Source organism: Petromyzon marinus, chromosome 24, assembly GCF_048934315.1.
Source record: "Petromyzon marinus isolate PM22_M1 ecotype Great Lakes invasive population chromosome 24, UKy_Petmar_22M1.pri1.0, whole genome shotgun sequence".
NCBI lineage: Eukaryota > Metazoa > Chordata > Hyperoartia > Petromyzontiformes > Petromyzontidae > Petromyzon > Petromyzon marinus.
The window spans coordinates 1,158,939-1,172,024 of NC_133690.1; the positions used below are offsets into that span (position 1 = coordinate 1,158,939).

Here is a 13,086-nt window from a genome sequence, read left to right on the forward strand (position 1 = left end):
AAAAACTACGTGGGAATGCAAAGTGGTGGCCTATTCACGTGGCGATGGGAGCTGTTTAAATGCTGTGTGTACTCACGGAAACTGTGTTCCGCTGTGGGGGAACCACAGCTGCTGTGCCCCGTGTGTAGCCACCACACGCACGCACGCAAGAACTCACACCCCCACGTGTGTTACCTATAGGCGCGATTCATGCGGAAATCGGCAACCAACGTAAGTAAATCGGAGAGCGTGGTGGATGATTCAGCGCTCACTCATTCACTACAGTCACGTGCTCATCGGCGGTCAGTCTCCTCCTTGTCAATCTTCTGTCGCTACTACCACGATTATTGTTCCCGTGAACGCCACTCATCTACTCACCACACTGCAGGTCACAACAACACACTCACCCACTCACCACACTGCAGGTCACAACAACACACTCACCCACCCACCACACGGCAGGTCACAACAAAACGCTCACCCACTCACCACACTGCAGGTCACAACAACACGCTCACCCTCTCACCACACTGCAGGTCACAACAACACACTCACTCACTCACCACACGGCAGGTCACAAGAACACACTTACCCACTCACCACACTCCAGGTCAAAACAACACACTGACCCACTCACAACACTGAAGGTCACAACAACACCAACACACTCACCCGCTCACCACACTGCAGGTCACAACAACACACTCACCCACTCACCACACTGCAGGTCACAACAACACACTCACCCACTCACCATACTGCATGTCACAGCAACACACTCACCACACTGCAGGTCACAACAATACACTCACCCACTCACAACACTGCAGGTCACAACAACACACTCACCCACTCACCACACTGCAGATCACAACAACACACTCACCCACTCACCACACTGCAGGTCACAACAACACACTCACTCACCACACGGCAGGTCACAAGAACACACTCACTCACCACACGGCAGGTCACAAGAACACACTTACCCACTCACCACACTCCAGGTCACAACAACACACTCACCCACTCACAACACTGAAGGTCACAACAACACCAACACACTCACCCACTCACCACACTGCAGGTCACAACAACACGCTCACCTACTCACCACACTGCAGGTTACAACAACATGCTCACTCACTCACCACGCTGCAGGTCACAACAACACACTCACCCACTCACCACACTGCAGGTCACAACAACACACTCACCCACTCACCACACTGCAGGTCACAACAACACACTCACCCACTCACCACACTGCAGGTCACAACAACACTCACTCACCCACCACACTGCCGGTCACAAAACACCCTCACCCACCCACCACATTGCAGGTCACAAAAACACACTCACCCACTCACAACCCTGCAGGTCACAACAACACACTCACCCACTCACCACACTGCAGGTCACAACAACACTCACTCACCCACCACACTGCCGGTCACAAAACACCCTCACCCACCCACCACATTGCAGGTCACAAAAACACACTCACCCACTCACAACCCTGCAGGTCACAAGAAGACACTCACCCACTCATCACACTGCAGGTCACAACAACACACTCACCCACCCACCACACGGCAGGTCACAACAAAACGCTCACCCACTCACCACACTGCAGGTCACAACAACACACTCACCCACTCACCACACTGCAGGTCACAACAGCACGCTCACCGTCTCACCACACTGCAGGTCACAACAACACACTCACTCACTCACCACACAGCAGGTCACAAGAACACACCCACTCACCACACTCCAGGTCACAACAACACACTCACCCACTCACAACACCGAAGGTCACAACAACACCAACACACTCACCCACTCACCACACTGCAGATCACAACAACACGCTCAACTACTCACCACACTGCAGGTTACAACAACACGCTCACTCACTCACCACGCTGCAGGTCACAACAACACACTAACCCACTCACCACACTGCAGGTCACAACAACACACTCACCCACTCACCACACTGCAGGTCACAACAACACACTAACCCACTCACCACATTGCAGGTCACAACAACACACTCACCCACTCACCACACTGCAGGTCACAACAACACACTCACCCACCCACCACATTGCAGGTCACAAAAACACACTCACCCACTCACCACCCTGCAGGTCACAAGAACATACTTACCCACTCACCATACTGCATGTCACAGCAACACTTACCCACTCATCACACTTCAGGTCACAACAAAACGCTCACCCACTCACCACACTGCAGGTCACAACAACACACTCACCACACTGCAGGTCACAACAATACACTCACCCACTCACCACACTGCAGATCACAACAACACACTCACCCACTCACCACACTGCAGGTCACAACAACACACTCACTCACCACACGGCAGGTCACAAGAACACACTCACTCACTCACCACACGGCAGGTCACAAGAACACACTTACCCACTCACCACACTCCAGGTCACAACAACACACTCACCCACTCACAACACTGAAGGTCACAACAACACCAACACACTCACCCACTCACCACACTGCAGGTCACAACAACACGCTCACCTACTCACCACACTGCAGGTTACAACAACACGCTCACTCACTCACCACGCTGCAGGTCACAACAACACACTCAACCAACTCACCACACTGCAGGTCACAACAACACACTTACCCACTCACCGTACTGCATGTCACAGCAACACTCACCCACTCATCACACTTCAGGTCACAACAACACACTCACCCACCCACCACACGGCAGGTCACAACAAAACGCTCACCCACTCACCACACTGCAGGTCACAACAACACACTCACTCACTCACCACACGGCAGGTCACAAGAACACACCCACTCACCACACTCCAGGTCACAACAACACACTCACCCACTCACAACACCGAAGATCACAACAACACCAACACACTCACCCACTCACCACCCTGCAGGTCACAACAACACACTCACCCGCTCACCACACTGCAGGTCACAACAACACACTCACCCACTCACCACACTGTAGGTCACAACAACACACTCACCCACTCACCACTCTGCAGGTCACAACAACACTCACTCACCCACTCACCACACTGCAGGTCACAACAACACTCACTCACCCACCACACTGCCGGTCACAAAACACCCTCACCCACCCACCACATTGCAGGTCACAAAAACACACTCACCCACTCACAACCCTGCAGGTCACAAGAACACACTCACCCACTCATCATACTGCAGGTCACAACAACACACTTTCCCACTCACGATACTGCATCTCACAGCAACACTCACCCACTCATCACACTTCAGGTCACAACAACACACTCACCCACCCACCACACGGCAGGTCACAACAAAACGCTCACTCACTCACCACACTGCAGGTCACAACAACACACTCACTCACTCACCACACGGCAGGTCACAAGAACACACTTAACCACTCACCACACTCCAGGTCACAACAACACACTCACCCACTCACAACAATGAAGGTCAAAACAACACCAACACACTTACCCACTCACCACATGACAGGTCACCACAACACGCTCACCTACTCACCACACTGCAGGTTACAACAACACGCTCACTCACTCACCACGCTGCAGGTCACAACAACACACTCACCCACTCACCACACTGCAGGTCACAACAACACGCTCACCCACTCACCACATGGCAGGTCATGACAACACACTCACCCACTCACCACCCTGCAGGTCACAACAACACATTCACCCGCTCACCACACTGCAGGTCACAACAACACACTCACCCACTCACCACACTGCAGGTCACAACAACACACTCACCCACTCACCACACTGCAGGTCACAACAACACACTAACCCACTCACCACATTGCAGGTCACAACAACACACTCACCCACTCACCACACTGCAGGTCACAACAACACACTTACCCACCCACCACATTGCAGGTCACAAAAACACACTCACACACTCACCACCCTGCAGGTCACAAGAACATACTTACCCACTCACCATACTGCATGTCACAGCAACACTTACCCACTCATCACACTTCAGGTCACAACAAAACGCTCACCCACTCACCACACTGCAGGTCACAACAACACACTCACCACACTGCAGGTCACAACAATACACTCACCCACTCACCACACTGCAGATCACAACAACACACTCACCCACTCACCACACTGCAGGTCACAACAACACACTCACTCACCACACGGCAGGTCACAAGAACACACTCACTCACTCACCACACGGCAGGTCACAAGAACACACTTACCCACTCACCACACTCCAGGTCACAACAACACACTCACCCACTTACAACACTGAAGGTCACAACAACACCAACACACTCACCCACTCACCACACTGCAGGTCACAACAACACGCTCACCTACTCACCACACTGCAGGTTACAACAACACGCTCACTCACTCACCACGCTGCAGGTCACAACAACACACTCAACCAACTCACCACACTGCAGGTCACAACAACACACTTACCCACTCACCGTACTGCATGTCACAGCAACACTCACCCACTCATCACACTTCAGGTCACAACAACACACTCACCCACCCACCACACGGCAGGTCACAACAAAACGCTCACCCACTCACCACACTGCAGGTCACAACAGCACGCTCACCCTCTCACCACACTGCAGGTCACAACAACACACTCACTCACTCACCACACGGCAGGTCACAAGAACACACCCACTCACCACACTCCAGGTCACTACAACACACTCACCCACTCACAACACCGAAGGTCACAACAACACCAACACACTCACCCACTCACCACCCTGCAGGTCACAACAACACACTCACCCACTCACCACACTGCAGGTCACAACAACACACTCACCCACTCACCACACTGCAGGTCACAACAACACACTCACCCACTCACCACTCTGCAGGTCACAACAACACTCACTCACCCACTCACCACACTGCAGGTCACAGCAACACTCACTCACCCACCACACTGCCGGTCACAAAACACCCTCACCCACCCACCACATTGCAGGTCACAAAAACACACTCACCCACTCACAATCCTGCAGGTCACAAGAACACACTCACCCACTCATCATACTGCAGGTCACAACAACACACTTACCCACTCACGATACTGCATCTCACAGCAACACTCACCCACTCATCACACTTCAGGTCACAACAACACACTCACCCACCCACCACACGGCAGGTCACAACAAAACGCTCACTCACTCACCACACTGCAGGTCACAACAACACACTCACTCACTCACCACACGGCAGGTCACAAGAACACACTTAACCACTCACCACACTCCAGGTCACAACAACACACTCACCCACTCACAACAATGAAGGTCACAACAACACGCTCAACCACTCACCACATGGCAGGTCATGACAACACACTCACCCACTCACCACCCTGCAGGTCACAACAACACATTCACCCGCTCACCACACTGCAGGTCACAACAACACACTCACCCACTCACCACACTGCAGGTCACAACAACACACTCACCCACTCACCACACTGCAGGTCACAACAACACACTCACCCACTCACCACACTGCAGGTCACAACAACACTCACTCACTCACCACACTGCCGGTCACAAAACACCCTCACCCACCCACCACATTGCAGGTCACAAAAACACACTCACCCACTCACCACCCTGCAGGTCACAAGAACACACTCACCCACTCATCACACTGCAGGTCACAACAACACACTTACCCACTCACCATACTGCATGTCACAGCAACACTCACCCACTCATCACACTTTAGGTCACAACAACACACTCACCCACTCACCACACGGCAGGTCACACCAAAACGCTCACCCACTCACCACACTGCAGGTCACAACAACACACTCACCCACTCACCACACTGCAGGTCACAACAACACGCTCACCTACTCACCACACTGCAGGTTACAACAACACGCTCACTCACTCACCACGCTGCAGGTCACAACAACACACTCACCCACTCACCACACTGCAGGTCACAACAACACACTCACCCACTCACCACACTGCAGGTCACAACAACACACTCACCCACTCACCACACTGCAGGTCACAACAACACTCACTCACCCACCACACTGCGGGTCACAAAACACCCTCACCCACCCACCACATTGCAGGGCACAAAAACACACTCACCCACTCACAACCCTGCAGGTCACAAGAACACACTCACCCACTCATCACACTGCAGGTCACAACAACACACTTACCCACTCACCGTACTGCATGTCACAGCAACACTCACCCACTCATCACACTTCAGGTCACAACAACACACTCACCCACCCACCACACGGCAGGTCACAACAAAACGCTCACCCACTCACCACACTGCAGGTCACAACAGCACACTCACCCACTCACCACACGGCAGGTCACAAGAACACACCCACTCACCACACTCCAGGTCACAACAACACACTCACCCACTCACAACACCGAAGGTCAGAACAACACCAACACACTCACCCACTCACCACACTGCAGGTCACAACAACACGCTCAACTACTCACCACACTGCAGGTTACAACAACACGCTCACTCACTCACCACGCTGCAGGTCTCAACAACACACTCACCCGCTCACCACACTGCAGGTCACAACAACACACTCACCCACTCACCACACTGCAGGTCACAACAACACACTCACCCACTCACCACACTGCAGGTCACAACAACACTCACTCACCCACCACACTGCCGGTCACTAAACACCCTCACCCACCCACCACATTGCAGGTCACAAAAACACACTCACCCACTCACAACCCTGCAGGTCACAACAACACACTTACCCACTCACCATACTGCATGTCACAGCAACACTCACCCACTCGTCACACTTCAGGTCACAACAACACACTCACCCACTCACCACACGGCAGGTCACACCAAAACGCTCACCCACTCACCACACTGCAGGTCACAACAACACACTCACCCACTCACCACACTGCAGGTCACAACAACACGCTCACCTACTCACCACACTGCAGGTTACAACAACACGCTCACTCACTCACCACGCTGCAGGTCACAACAACACACTCACCCACTCACCACACTGCAGGTCACAACAACACACTCACCCACTCACCACACTGCAGGTCACAACAACACACTCACCCACTCACCACACTGCAGGTCACAACAACACTCATTCACCCACCACACTGCCGGTCACAAAACACCCTCACCCACCCACCACATTGCAGGGCACAAAAACACACTCACCCACTCACAACCCTGCAGGTCACAAGAACACACTCACTCACTCATCACACTGCAGGTCACAACAACACACTTACCCACTCACCGTACTGCATGTCACAGCAACACTCACCCACTCATCACACTTCAGGTCACAACAACACACTCACCCACCCACCACACGGCAGGTCACAACAAAACGCTCACCCACTCACCACACTGCAGGTCACAACAGCACACTCACCCACTCACCACACGGCAGGTCACAAGAACACACCCACTCACCACATCCAGGTCACAACAACACACTCACCCACTCACAACACCGAAGGTCAGAACAACACCAACACACTCACCCACTCACCACACTGCAGGTCACAACAACACGCTCAACTACTCACCACACTGCAGGTTACAACAACACGCTCACTCACTCACCACGCTGCAGGTCTCAACAACACACTCACCCGCTCACCACACTGCAGGTCACAACAACACACTCACCCACTCACCACACTGCAGGTCACAACAACACACTCACCCACTCACCACACTGCAGGTCACAACAACACTCACTCACCCACTCACCACACTGCAGGTCACAACAACACTCACTCACCCACCACACTGCCGGTCACAAAACACCCTCACCCACCCACCACATTGCAGGTCACAAAGACACACTCACCCACTCACAACCCTGCAGGTCACAACAACACACTTACCCACTCACGATACTGCATGTCACAGCAACACTCACCCACTCATCACACTTCAGGTCACAACAACACACTCACCCACGCACCACACGGCAGGTCACAAAAAAAACGCTCACCCACTCACCACACTGCAGGTCACAACAATACACTCACCCACTCACCACACTGCAGGTCACAACAACACGCTCACCCACTCACCACACTGCAGGTCACAACAACAAGCTCACCCACTCACCACACTGCAGGTCACAACAACAAGCTCACCCTCTCACCACACTGCAGGTCACAACAACACACTCACTCACTCACCACACGGCAGGTCACAAGAACACACTTACCCACTCACCACACTCCAGATCACAACAACACACTCACCCACTCACCACACTGCAGGTCACAACAACACACTCACCCACTCACCACACTGCAGGTCACAACAACACTCACCCACCACACTGCCGGTCACAAAACACCCTCACGCACCCACCACATTGCAGGTCACAAAAACACACTCACCCACTCACCACCCTGCCGGTCACAAGAACACACTCACCCACTCATCACACTGCAGGTCACAACAACACACTTACCCACTCACCATACTGCATCTCACAGCAACACTCACCCACTCATCACACTTCAGGTCACAACAACACACTCACCCACCCACCACACGGCAGGTCACAACAAAACGCTCACTCACTCACCACACTGCAGGTCACAACAATACACTCATTCACTCACCACACGGCAGGTCACAAGAACACACTTAACCACTCACCACACTCCAGGTCACAACAACACACTCACCCACTCACAACAATGAAGGTCAAAACAACACCAACACACTTACCCACTCACCACACTGCAGGTCACCACAACACGCTCACCTACTCACCACACTGCAGGTTACAACAACACGCTCACTCACTCACCACGCTGCAGGTCACAACAACACACTCACCCACTCACCACACTGCAGGTCACAACAACACGCTCACCCACTCACCACATGGCAGGTCATGACAACACACTCACCCACTCACCACCCTGCAGGTCACAACAACACATTCACCCGCTCACCACACTTCAGGTCACAACAACACACTCACCCACTCACCACACTGCAGGTCACAACAACACACTCACCCACTCACCACACTGCAGGTCACAACAACACACTCACCCACTCACCACACTGCAGGTCACAACAACACACTCACTCACCCACCACACTGCCGGTAACAAAACACCCTCACCCACCCACCACATTGCAGGTCACAAAAACACACTCACCCACTCACCACCCTGCAGGTCACAAGAACACCCTCACCCACTCATCACACTGCAGGTCACAACAACACACTTACCCACTCACCATACTGCATGTCACAGCAACACTCACCCACTCATCACACTTCAGGTCACAACAACACACTCACCCACTCACCACACGGCAGGTCACACCAAAACGCTCACCCACTCACCACACTGCAGGTCACAACAACACACTCACCCACTCACCACACTGCAGGTCACAACAACACGCTCACCTACTCACCACACTGCAGGTTACAACAACACGCTCACTCACTCACCACGCTGCAGGTCACAACAACACACTCACCCACTCACCACACTGCAGGTCACAACAACACACTCACCCACTCACCACACTGCAGGTCACAACAACACACTCACCCACTCACCACACTGCAGGTCACAACAACACTCACTCACCCACCACACTGCGGGTCACAAAACACCCTCACCCACCCACCACATTGCAGGTCACAAAAACACACTCACCCACTCACCACCCTGCCGGTCACAAGAACACACTCACCCACTCATCACACTGCAGGTCACAACAACACACTTACCCACTCACCATACTGCATGTCACAGCAACACTCACCCACTCATCACACTTCAGGTCACAACAACACACTCACCCACCCACCACACTGCAGGTCACAACAACACATTCACCCACTCACCACACTGCAGGTCACAACAACATTCACTCACACACCACACTGCCGGTCACAATACACCCTCAACCACCCACCACATTGCAGGTCACAAAAACACACTCACCCACTCACAACCCTGCAGGTCACAAGAACACACTCATCCACTCATCACACTGCAGGTCACAACAACACACTTACCCACTCACCATACTGCATGTCACAGCAACACTCACCCACTCATCACACTTCAGGTCACAACAACACACTCACCCACCCACCACACGGCAGGTCACAACAAAACGCTCACCCACTCACCACACTTCAGGTCACAACAACACGCTCACCCTCTCACCACACTGCAGGTCACAACAACACACTCACTCACTCACCACACGGCAGGTCACAAGAACACACTTAACCACTCACCACACTCCAGGTCACAACAACACACTCACCCACTCACAACAATGAAGGTCACAACAACACCAACACACTTACCCACTCACCACACTGCAGGTCACCACAACACGCTCACCTACTCACCACACTGCAGGTTACAACAACACGCTCACTCACTCACCACGCTGCATGTCACAACAACACACTCACCCACTCACCACACTGCAGGTCACAACAACACACTCACCACACGGCAGGTCACAAGAACACACCCACACACCACACTGCAGGTCACAACAACACATTCACCCGCTCACCACACTGCAGGTCACAACAACACACTCACCCACTCACCACACTGCAGGTCACAACAACACACTCACCCACTCACCACACTGCAGGTCACAACAACACTCACTCAGCCACCACACTGCCGGTCACAAAACACCCTCACCCACCCACCACATTGCAGGTCACAAAAACACTCACCCACTCACCACCCTGCAGGTCACAAGAACACACTCACCCACTCATCACACTGCAGGTCACAACAACACACTTACCCACTCACCATACTGCATGTCACAGCAACACTCACCCAATCATCACACTTCAGGTCACAACAACACACTCACCCACTCACCACACTGCAGGTCACAACAACACTCACTCACCCACCACCCTGCCGGTCACAAAACACCCTCACCCACCCACCACATTGCAGGTCACAAAAACACACTCACCCACTCACCACCCTGCAGGTCACAAGAACACACTCACCCACTCATCACACTGCAGGTCACAACAACACACTTACCCCCTCACCATACTGCATGTCACAGCAACACTCACCCACTCATTACACTTCAGGTCACAACAACACACTCACCCACCCACCACATGGCAGGTCACAACAACACACTCACCCACTCACCACACTGCATGTCACAACAACATTCACTCACACACCACACTGCCGGTCACAATACACCCTCAACCACCCACCACATTGCAGGTCACAAAAACACACTCACCCACTCACAACCCTACAGGTCACAAGAACACACTCATCCACTCATCACACTGCAGGTCATAACAACACACTTACCCACTCACCATACTGCATGTCACAGCAACACTCACCCACTCATCACACTTCAGGTCACAACAACACACTCACCCACCCACCACACGGCAGGTCACAACAAAACGCTCACCCACTCACCACACTGCAGGTCACAACAACACGCTCACCCTCTCACCACACTGCAGGTCACAACAACACACTCACTCACTCACCACACGGCAGGTCACAAGAACACACTTAACCACTCACCACACTCCAGGTCACAACAACACACTCACCCACTCACAACAATGAAGGTCACAACAACACCAACACACTTACCCACTCACCACACTGCAGGTCACCACAACACGCTCACCTACTCACCACACTGCAGGTTACAACAACACGCTCACTCACTCACCACGCTGCATGTCACAACAACACACTCACCCACTCACCACACTGCAGGTCACAACAACACACTCACCACACGGCAGGTCACAAGAACACACCTACACACCACACTGCAGGTCACAACAACACATTCACCCGCTCACCACACTGCAGGTCACAACAACACACTCACCCACTCACCACACTGCAGGTCACAACAACACACTCACCCACTCACCACACTGCAGGTCACAACAACACTCACTCACCCACCACACTGCCGGTCACAAAACACCCTCACCCACCCACCACATTGCAGGTCACAAAAACACTCACCCACTCACCACCCTGCAGGTCACAAGAACACACTCACCCACTCATCACACTGCAGGTCACAACAACACACTTACCCACTCACCATACTGCATGTCACAGCAACACTCACCCAATCATCACACTTCAGGTCACAACAACACACTCACCCACTCACCACACTGCAGGTCACAACAACACTCACTCACCCACCACCCTGCCGGTCACAAAACACCCTCACCCACCCACCACATTGCAGGTCACAAAAACACACTCACCCACTCACCACCCTGCAGGTCACAAGAACACCCTCACCCACTCATCACACTGCAGGTCACAACAACACACTTACCCCCTCACCATACTGCATGTCACAGCAACACTCACCCACTCATCACACTTCAGGTCACAACAACACACTCACCCACCCACCACACGGCAGGTCACAACAACACACTCACCCACTCACCACACTGCAGGTCACAACAATACACTCACCCACACACCACACTGCAGGTCACAACAACACGCTCACGCACTCACCACACTGCAGGTCACAACAACACCCTCACCCTCTCACCACACTGCAGGTCACAACAACAAACTCACTCACCACACAGCAGGTCACAAGAACACACCATCTCACCACACTCCAGGTCACAACAACACACTCACCCACTCACAACACTGAAGGTCACAACAACACCAACACACTCACCCACTCACCACACTGCAGGTCACAACAACACGCTCACCTACTCACCACACTGCAAGTTACAACAACACGCTCACTCACTCACCACGCTGCAGGTCACAACAGCACACTCACCCACTCACCACACTGCAGGTCACACAATCATGCTCACCCACTCACCACACTGAAGGTCACAACAACACTCTCACTCACCCACCACACGGCAGGTCACAACAACACGCTC

General features: G+C 53.1%; 1 protein-coding gene across 2 annotated transcripts in view; it reads right to left on the reverse strand.

The window, feature by feature from the left end:
• The window catches only part of LOC116945467 (uncharacterized), a 57,497-nt gene extending 57,324 nt beyond the window's left edge, over positions 1–173 (reverse strand). For both annotated transcript variants that reach the window (XM_076069289.1, XM_076069288.1), the window contains exon 1: positions 77–173. The gene's annotated coding sequence lies outside the window, so the exon portion shown is untranslated. The remainder of the gene's footprint in view (positions 1–76) is intronic.
• Positions 174–13,086: the final 12,913 nt, after the last annotated feature.